The sequence below is a fragment of the Medicago sativa genome, chromosome 2 (genome assembly GCF_051527215.1).
Source record: "Medicago sativa cultivar Bolivia chromosome 2, Bolivia_mono, whole genome shotgun sequence".
In the NCBI taxonomy this organism is placed as follows: domain Eukaryota; kingdom Viridiplantae; phylum Streptophyta; class Magnoliopsida; order Fabales; family Fabaceae; genus Medicago; species Medicago sativa.
In genome coordinates, this window is record NC_140750.1 from 62,270,387 (window position 1) to 62,282,388 (window position 12,002).

The window sequence follows — 12,002 nt, forward strand, 5'->3', positions numbered from 1 at the left end:
AAACCCTGAAAGTTTTCAACGAGGCCCTTATCTATGAAAGGCCAACGATGGAAAATCATGGTTGTAGATGGAAGAAGAGGAGGAGAGGGATGGTGTGAGAAATGGTGGGGTTTGGAAGGGTATTTATAGGGAGGGGTTGGTGAAAAACGGTTGGGAAGGAATAAAAGCAGTCAAAAAACGTGGTAAAACACGTTTTTGACTTGACCACAGTAAAAAACGCGTGTGGCAGACCACCAGCCATGGCACTGAGGCGTTCCGGAATATACAATCCGGAATGATCCATCAAATTCCGGAATATATTTTCCGGATTAGTGCGATTATGGTGCTCTTATGGTGAACGAGGGGAACGTTTGCACTTCTTTGTAGGGCGAAGGACATTCCGGATTGTATAATCCGGAATGCTTCAGCATTGGCTTCTTTTGAAAGATTGCTTGGCTTCTTTTGAAAGAGTGCCATCAATTAGTGGTTGGACGGTTACAACCACTAACACGTTTTCATTGACTGTATTAATGACCTAGGACTTGTTTAAGGCTATAAATATGCTTCCATCTTCAACAAACACCATCATCCTTCACTTCACCTATTTTCTTCCATTATCTTCAAATTTTTTAAGTTTTGTAGGAGTGTTTGTGGTGTCATGGTCATTGTTGACCGTTCCTATGAACCCTGCAATTGCATTGCAGCTTGTGTGGGGTTCATATAACGGTCAACAGAGACCTTTGACATCAAAGAAAGACACAAAAAAGCGTATAGCATCTGGTCCGGATTCTGTTTTCCGGAACACACTTCACCACTTTTCTTCAATTTACGTCGTATGTATTTAGTTTTTTACGAGATTTGTGGTGTCATGGTCATTGTTGACCGCTCATACAACCCCTGCAATTGCTTTTCAGCTTATGCGGGGGTCGTATAACGGTCAACAGAGACACTTGACATCAAAGAAAGACACAAAATATGCCTATCGAATTGGTCCGGATTGTATAATCCGGAAACTCTAACAATCTTGTCCGGAAAAAGTAATCCGGACCAGGGGTATTTTTGGAATTTTTACAGGGCGCGCGAGGAGGCCATAGGGTGGGAAAAGTAATACTCTTTTTTTAAATGGAACAATTCTAAAATATTTATTACTTGTTTTGTGAAGAAGTTAAATTGGCCTTCTCAAATTAACACCAAGGAGAATCGAACCTTACACCTTTGAGAAAAAACACACTCTTAGGTCCTAAGTCAATACCGTCAAATGAGTTTTTTTAGAATTCACTTTTTTTCAAGGGGAACCCCTGCATATAATAATGCATGTCACTACCAACTGAGTTATGCTCACTGATGAGTCAATATTTAGTCTATTTTTATGCATTATTTAGTTTAGTTTTATTTAGATTTAGTTTTATTTTATTTAAATATTATTTCCTTTTTGAGTCTTTTTACTACAATTGCATATTTTATATTTCAGGAACGAATATATGGTGGAAGGAGCCTTGGAGCACAAGAAAGGAGTCTGGAGCTGATTTGGAGCGAAAATACGAAGATTCGAAGACAAAAATAAGTCTCCCCCAAGTCAGAAGCTTGGCATGGCCTGTGTAAGGTTGGCACGGCCGTGCCATCTCCCAGGATTGCTTTTGCTGCTTTTGCTTCGAGGCCAAGTTACTCTGTTTTAGTTTTACCGAAAAGCCCTTGTAATAGCTTAGATTTTAAGTCAATTGTAAAGCTATAAATAGAGTAGCTCTCCACCACAAATATTCATCTTTATTCTTGGAATCAATAGTGACAATTGTTTTCTAAATAAAGTTCACCTTTTATTTCTTGTTATTTATTTTATGCCTTCTCTCTTCTCCCTCATGTCTACGATGAACGTTATTGAGTAGACTTCTCTTGTCTTGGGATTGTTGGATAAGTCTAATGACATAATCCTAATCGAACCAAGCTTTAACCCTAATTTCATGTAGCCGTAATTTCTAATTTAGATTCACCGTTTTAACATGGATTAACCATTATCAAACTGTAGAAGCGAAAGTGGAGGGTTTGATAATTGTTAATCCATCATCCCAAATATCAATTCATAAAGCGAAAGCGGAGCTTTGATATTGGAACAAGTGAATCTAGACAATAATTGCAAAGGCAGCGAAATAGTCTTTGCAATTATTGAGACATGTGTAGTTTCAATCCTTATAAGCTTCTTCTAGTAATCAAGTCAGCGAAATAGGCTTGGTTACTAGGGGTAAACTCTCACCGGACTTTTACCGGAAAGGTGAGGGGCTAAAGGGAAACCGGTCTTTAGAAATTAAGGTGTAAAACATGAGATTAGAAGTTAAGGTTTTGGCTAGTGAAGAATTTGTCATTAGGATAAACCAATAATCCCAAGGCACTTTTACTTTATTATTTTTATTTTCTTATAATTAAAAATCCAAACTTTATTCTCAAAACCTTCATATAATCGTCATCTAAAGTTAATTGAATTCATAACTCCCTGTCGATAGACCGTGCACTTGCGGTTTGGCCTATCACTCACAGGGACGAATTTTTAATTTATTTATTACTATTATTATTTTTTGGGTGCCACCCTAATAAAATAGTCCAATGGTGGACCTTTATATGGTGACCTGCTATAGCCAGTTTAATATTTTTATATTCATTTTTTTGGCACTCGCACTCTCTTTTTCGTGTCTGCAATAATTGAAATGGTTTTATGGTTTTGATTGGGAAAAACTTCAGTGACATAATGTCACGGTACCATTGTGCATAGAGCCAGTAAAATTTTGAGACATGTGCAGGGAGGGTTTATGTTTACAAGATCCTATGGACCAAATGCAATGGCACAAGATCCTATGGACCAAAATTAATGGCACCGTGCCATTAATGGCACCGAAGTACTACTCGTTTTGATTCCTAGTTTTTATTGATGAGTGAGAAAGTAAAGTACCCTGAAACCTCCATCTCTTTACTAGTTTTTGGATCCTTATGTTTGTTTTGTTTATAGTTTCACCTCCTTTTCATTTATAATTCTTGTACCACCGAAACAAAAATTGAAGCTTCAATCTCTTCCCTTTTAAAAACTTCCCTTAAAAAATCTCAACTTTAAAGCTACTGTTGCAGCTAGTACCAACACAAGTATGAGATTATTTTCTTTCAGAAAAAAGATTTATTGGGCATGTAATCAAAGCCGTTCCTAGGAAAATGGAGGCTCGGTTCTCATAAACAAGAGAGACCCCTAATAAAAATATGTATTTTTTTAAAAGAGAAAAAAAAATATATTATTTGTTTTATTTTATTTTTTGAGAGGATAATTATAATGTTTGCTGTTAAACTTGGCTATTTTATACGATAATTATGTGCCCAAAATTACAAGTGCTCTAAAATAATAAAAAAAAATAATTGTGTTTTTATTTGTAAAGATGTAGTTTAATAGGTTGAGCAGTGAACTGAATTAAGGAGATAATAAAGAATATGGAGGACATGTGAGTATTTTGGCTGTATTATATGCTCGGAAAAAAATTAATGAAAGAGGTAAAAAAAATTAAATGAAGAGGTGAAGAGGAGATTTGAACCCTTCTCAAGGCATCTTACACAATGCACTGCCACTAGGCCGCTTCTGCACCATTGTAAGTTTAACAGCTTTATTAATATATATTCCTATTTTACATTCATGTTACAAATAAAAAAAATATTGGGCCCCCAAATTTTGGAGGCCTAATTCAGTAGCGCTACTTGTGTAACACCCCGTTTCCCAACGTAAAAATTTCTTAAATAAAATCAGAGTTTTTCATCATAAAACGGAATGTCACATTCCTTAAAAAAAACGTAAATGGAATAATAATATATCCTTCAAAAATATAACAACATAATCTTTAAAACTTCGCAGCGGAATAGTTTGACAACTTAAATAATCTTTGGCACAAGGGCCTCAATATAAAATTTCATAAAACTTAGTTCAACATCAATTCTTGAAAGATTCATAAAGAAATACGTAAGGAACAGAAAGTAAAGACATAATCCCATCCCGTTACGTATCAGAGCACTTAAGACACATTTGTGAGGAGTCCACTCACGACCGCAACTAATCCTGGTTACCTGCAAGTTACCCATACGAAGAGCAACATTTCCAAGCAGAGGGGTGAGATTTCTCAAACAATAATATAAAGCATATAAATCATATAAAGTACATTCAACAACTTAAACATCTTATAATTCATTAATCATATCTAACAACTTAAACTTTCTTAACTAGTGTCACTATTCTTCCTATATTAGTCATATACTTCATCTTATATTATCAATAATATCACATACATCATCACATATCATCATTAGTAAACATGTAGCATCATATCATAAATCACATAGCATCATACCATAAATCACATAGCATCTTATCATAAATCACATAGCATCTTATCATAAACAACTTCATAATCAATCATCATAAGCAACTTCGTAATCAATCATCATACACATCATAATCATTCATCATCTTAAGCATCATAATCATTCATAAAGCACTTCATTAATAGCTCATCAACTTGACATCTTAACATCTTAACATCTCGATAACTTGACATCTTAACAACTTGACCTGACAATGCATCTAGACTCGACTATGCAACTCTTAACGTCTTAAACCATCTTTGATCATCATGAAAATGCAAATGCATGTGGTACCATTTTAGGGCATAAGCCCTCATCATCGTGGTTGAGCATAAATATACTCGTAGGGCATAAGCCCTCATCGTCGTGGTTGAGCAAAAGCTCCATCGTCGTGGTTGAGCAAAAAGCTCCATCGTCGTGGTTGAGCAAAAGCTCCATCGTCGTGGTTGAGCAAAAGCTCCAGGGCATGAGCCCTCATCTTTAAATGAGTATGCATGGACTCAACATCTTACGTCTTAGAAACTTTATGAACATCTATGACATCCTAACATCTTGATATCTTGACAACATAACATCTTAACAACTTGATGACTTCATAACGACTCGACGACTTAACAACTCTTATCATCTTAACGTCTTAACATCTTAACATCTTGACAACATATGGATCACATAAATAATTCATGTCATATCATAATATAACAATATCAAATGATAATAAACAACATCTTAAAACATCATATTCATCAATCATAAACAACTTCATATAACATCGTATTTAAACATCAACAATAATTCACTATGTATCTTTGTAAAAACATAATAAATTATGCACAACATATTTTCATGTCAAACAAAAGCTACTGGAAAGATATCACAAATATCAACAACTTTCATGTTTACAACAAAGATCAATTCAAAACAGAAACATATGAACAAAACGCAAAAACATGAAACAGAGAATGCTGTCACCGTACAATTTTGCAAAGACCTCCCTGTAGTATTTTAATCATAACTCAAAGACCAAACATCATTTTCACGTCAAACCAAAGCCACTAGAAATCTAACAAAATTATCTAAAACTTTCATGTTTACTCCTAAGACCAATTCTGTACCGATCAATACCAGTTTTCATTTTAAATTCGGAAAAGTTGTGCTGAAAGTCCATAAAAATTCACTGTGACCTACGTGCAGTAATTTGACCATAACTCAAGTTCTATAAATCCTATTGATGTGAGACCAACGGCATTAGAAAGCTAACATCCATACCTACAACTTTTGTGTTTACACCTAAACCCAGTTTGGAACTTAAACTTGTCAAACTGAGACAATAAAAACGTGTTTTGTACATTGACAGCAAAATCGCAGTTCAGCTGCGATTTCGCTTTGGGGAAATCTTTTCCACTTCTTATTCGATCCAATACTCTCCAAACTTGACCCTAATCATTACCCTATGATTACCCTATCATTAGAACACTAATTATTCATCAACTTACTGTATGCAAATTCAAAGGGTTCTCAAATCTATTAACAACCTATTACAATTATTAAACCCTAATTCTTAAACTCACCAACATCTCATCCAATTCCATGGTTCTAACCTCAAAACTACATCCAATAATCATCATATGGGTTATCTAAGGACTGTATACAATTTCTACATCAATTCAACAAGTTTTCATCATCTAATCATCAAATCTCTCTCAAAACCCTAATTCTCAAATTCTCACAAACTTTCCCCAACTTGTTAGATGCAATCTAATGATTTAACAACTTAATATTAATGCAAGATAGTCTCACCCTCACCTTAGATTAATTCCTGAATCAGCGGCAGCGTTCTTCTTTCCTAAGGTCTTCTCATCTTCTCTTGACTTTTCTCTCCTCTTCTCTTCTTTCTTGTTCTCCTCTTTTCCAAAAAGCGGTTTCCGGTAAACTCTTTCTAACCTAAGCTTCTCTATTTATAATACTAAACGCTCTTCCTAAATCTATTTTGGCCCAACAACTTATTCTTCTTTCTATTCTAACCCCCTTCTTATTTCTCTTACACCTCAAAACTACTCTATTCCTCATAATCTTATTTATTTCTAAATTAAATATATCTCTCCCCCACTTAATAATAATAATACACCAATAACAAATATATCTCTAACAAATAACAAATATATTTCTACACCAAATAACAAATATATCTATAACAAATAACAAATATATTTCTACACCAAATAACAAATATATCTATAACAAATAACAAATATATTTCTACACCAAATAACAATTATATTATGCTAGTAAATACCAACATATAACATAAGAAAATATCACATAAATCATGTAAATCATACCAATCATATAAATATATTCTAAAACTAATTAAAATAATTAAATAAAAAGGAGGGCGTTACAACTCTCCCCAACTTAAAAGAATTTCGTCCTCGAAATTCAAGCACAAGAGAAAATAAATTTAATTATTGTTTCTTCAAACAAAACACAAAACCACATCAATGTTAGTCAGTTAAACATGATCGCATAATAAAACATAACTACTAACTAGAAAACATGACGACACGACACAACGACTCTTCTACTTGGCCGAACGGACCGACCTGCTCTGATACCAATTGTAACACCCCGTTTCCCAACGTAAAAATTTCTTAAATAAAATCAGAGTTTTTCATCATAAAACGGAATGTCACATTCCTTAAAAAAAACGTAAATGGAATAATAATTTATCCTTCAAAAATATAACAACATAATCTTTAAAACTTCGCAGCGGAATAGTTTGACAACTTAAATAATCTTTGGCACAAGGGCCTCAATATAAAATTTCATAAAACTTAGTTCAACATCAATTCTTGAAAGATTCATAAAGAAATACGTAAGGAACAGAAAGTAAAGACATAATCCCATCCCGTTACGTATCAGAGCACTTAAGACACATTTGTGAGGAGTCCACTCACGACCGCAACTAATCCTGGTTACCTGCAAGTTACCCATACGAAGAGCAACATTTCCAAGCAGAGGGGTGAGATTTCTCAAACAATAATATAAAGCATATAAATCATATAAAGTACATTCAACAACTTAAACATCTTATAATTCATTAATCATATCTAACAACTTAAACTTTCTTAACTAGTGTCACTATTCTTCCTATATTAGTCATATACTTCATCTTATATTATCAATAATATCACATATATCATCACATATCATCATTAGTAAACATGTAGCATCATATCATAAATCACATAGCATCATACCATAAATCACATAGCATCTTATCATAAATCACATAGCATCTTATCATAAACAACTTCATAATCAATCATCATAAGCAACTTCGTAATCAATCATCATACACATCATAATCATTCATCATCTTAAGCATCATAATCATTCATAAAGCACTTCATTAATAGCTCATCAACTTGACATCTTAACATCTTAACATCTCGATAACTTGACATCTTAACAACTTGACCTGACAATGCATCTAGACTCGACTATGCAACTCTTAACGTCTTAAACCATCTTTGATCATCATGAAAATGCAAATGCATGTGGTACCATTTTAGGGCATAAGCCCTCATCATCGTGGTTGAGCATAAATATACTCGTAGGGCATAAGCCCTCATCGTCGTGGTTGAGCAAAAGCTCCATCGTCGTGGTTGAGCAAAAAGCTCCATCGTCGTGGTTGAGCAAAAGCTCCATCGTCGTGGTTGAGCAAAAGCTCCAGGGCATGAGCCCTCATCTTTAAATGAGTATGCATGGACTCAACATCTTACATCTTAGAAACTTTATGAACATCTATGACATCCTAACATCTTGATATCTTGACAACATAACATCTTAACAACTTGATGACTTCATAACGACTCGACGACTTAACAACTCTTATCATCTTAACGTCTTAACATCTTAACATCTTGACAACATATGGATCACATAAATAATTCATGTCATATCATAATATAACAATATCAAATGATAATAAACAACATCTTAAAACATCATATTCATCAATCATAAACAACTTCATATAACATCGTATTTAAACATCAACAATAATTCACTATGTATCTTTGTAAAAACATAATAAATTATGCACAACATATTTTCATGTCAAACAAAAGCTACTGGAAAGATATCACAAATATCAACAACTTTCATGTTTACAACAAAGATCAATTCAAAACAGAAACATATGAACAAAACGCAAAAACATGAAACAGAGAATGCTGTCACCGTACAATTTTGCAAAGACCTCCCTGTAGTATTTTAATCATAACTCAAAGACCAAACATCATTTTCACGTCAAACCAAAGCCACTAGAAATCTAACAAAATTATCTAAAACTTTCATGTTTACTCCTAAGACCAATTCTGTACCGATCAATACCAGTTTTCATTTTAAATTCGGAAAAGTTGTGCTGAAAGTCCATAAAAATTCACTGTGACCTACGTGCAGTAATTTGACCATAACTCAAGTTCTATAAATCCTATTGATGTGAGACCAACGGCATTAGAAAGCTAACATCCATACCTACAACTTTTGTGTTTACACCTAAACCCAGTTTGGAACTTAAACTTGTCAAACTGAGACAATAAAAACGTGTTTTGTACATTGACAGCAAAATCGCAGTTCAGCTGCGATTTCGCTTTGGGGAAATCTTTTCCACTTCTTATTCGATCCAATACTCTCCAAACTTGACCCTAATCATTACCCTATGATTACCCTATCATTAGAACACTAATTATTCATCAACTTACTGTATGCAAATTCAAAGGGTTCTCAAATCTATTAACAACCTATTACAATTATTAAACCCTAATTCTTAAACTCACCAACATCTCATCCAATTCCATGGTTCTAACCTCAAAACTACATCCAATAATCGTCATATGGGTTATCTAAGGACTGTATACAATTTCTACATCAATTCAACAAGTTTTCATCATCTAATCATCAAATCTCTCTCAAAACCCTAATTCTCAAATTCTCACAAACTTTCCCCAACTTGTTAGATGCAATCTAATGATTTAACAACTTAATATTAATGCAAGATAGTCTCACCCTCACCTTAGATTAATTCCTGAATCAGCGGCAGCGTTCTTCTTTCCTAAGGTCTTCTCATCTTCTCTTGACTTTTCTCTCCTCTTCTCTTCTTTCTTGTTCTCCTCTTTTCCAAAAAGCGGTTTCCGGTAAACTCTTTCTAACCTAAGCTTCTCTATTTATAATACTAAACGCTCTTCCTAAATCTATTTTGGCCCAACAACTTATTCTTCTTTCTATTCTAACCCCCTTCTTATTTCTCTTACACCTCAAAACTACTCTATTCCTCATAATCTTATTTATTTCTAAATTAAATATATCTCTCCCCCACTTAATAATAATAATACACCAATAACAAATATATCTCTAACAAATAACAAATATATTTCTACACCAAATAACAAATATATCTATAACAAATAACAAATATATTTCTACACCAAATAACATATATATCTATAACAAATAACAAATATATTTCTACACCAAATAACAATTATATTATGCTAGTAAATACCAACATATAACATAAGAAAATATCACATAAATCATGTAAATCATACCAATCATATAAATATATTCTAAAACTAATTAAAATAATTAAATAAAAAGGAGGGCGTTACAACTCTCCCCAACTTAAAAGAATTTCGTCCTCGAAATTCAAGCACAAGAGAAAATAAATTTAATTATTGTTTCTTCAAACAAAACACAAAACCACATCAATGTTAGTCAGTTAAACATGATCGCATAATAAAACATAACTACTAACTAGAAAACATGACGACACGACACAACGACTCTTCTACTTGGCCGAACGGACCGACCTGCTCTGATACCAATTGTAACACCCCGTTTCCCAACGTAAAAATTTCTTAAATAAAATCAGAGTTTTTCATCATAAAACGGAATGTCACATTCCTTAAAAAAAACGTAAATGGAATAATAATTTATCCTTCAAAAATATAACAACATAATCTTTAAAACTTCGCAGCGGAATAGTTTGACAACTTAAATAATCTTTGGCACAAGGGCCTCAATATAAAATTTCATAAAACTTAGTTCAACATCAATTCTTGAAAGATTCATAAAGAAATACGTAAGGAACAGAAAGTAAAGACATAATCCCATCCCGTTACGTATCAGAGCACTTAAGACACATTTGTGAGGAGTCCACTCACGACCGCAACTAATCCTGGTTACCTGCAAGTTACCCATACGAAGAGCAACATTTCCAAGCAGAGGGGTGAGATTTCTCAAACAATAATATAAAGCATATAAATCATATAAAGTACATTCAACAACTTAAACATCTTATAATTCATTAATCATATCTAACAACTTAAACTTTCTTAACTAGTGTCACTATTCTTCCTATATTAGTCATATACTTCATCTTATATTATCAATAATATCACATACATCATCACATATCATCATTAGTAAACATGTAGCATCATATCATAAATCACATAGCATCATACCATAAATCACATAGCATCTTATCATAAATCACATAGCATCTTATCATAAACAACTTCATAATCAATCATCATAAGCAACTTCGTAATCAATCATCATACACATCATAATCATTCATCATCTTAAGCATCATAATCATTCATAAAGCACTTCATTAATAGCTCATCAACTTGACATCTTAACATCTTAACATCTCGATAACTTGACATCTTAACAACTTGACCTGACAATGCATCTAGACTCGACTATGCAACTCTTAACGTCTTAAACCATCTTTGATCATCATGAAAATGCAAATGCATGTGGTACCATTTTAGGGCATAAGCCCTCATCATCGTGGTTGAGCATAAATATACTCGTAGGGCATAAGCCCTCATCGTCGTGGTTGAGCAAAAGCTCCATCGTCGTGGTTGAGCAAAAAGCTCCATCGTCGTGGTTGAGCAAAAGCTCCATCGTCGTGGTTGAGCAAAAGCTCCAGGGCATGAGCCCTCATCTTTAAATGAGTATGCATGGACTCAACATCTTACGTCTTAGAAACTTTATGAACATCTATGACATCCTAACATCTTGATATCTTGACAACATAACATCTTAACAACTTGATGACTTCATAACGACTCGACGACTTAACAACTCTTATGATCTTAACGTCTTAACATCTTAACATCTTGACAACATATGGATCACATAAATAATTCATGTCATATCATAATATAACAATATCAAATGATAATAAACAACATCTTAAAATATCATATTCATCAATCATAAACAACTTCATATAACATCGTATTTAAACATCAACAATAATTCACTATGTATCTTTGTAAAAACATAATAAATTATGCACAACATATTTTCATGTCAAACAAAAGCTACTGGAAAGATATCACAAATATCAACAACTTTCATGTTTACAACAAAGATCAATTCAAAACAGAAACATATGAACAAAACGCAAAAACATGAAACAGAGAATGCTGTCACCGTACAATTTTGCAAAGACCTCCCTGTAGTATTTTAATCATAACTCAAAGACCAAACATCATTTTCACGTCAAACCAAAGCCACTAGAAATCTAACAAAATTATCTAAAACTTTCATGTTTACTC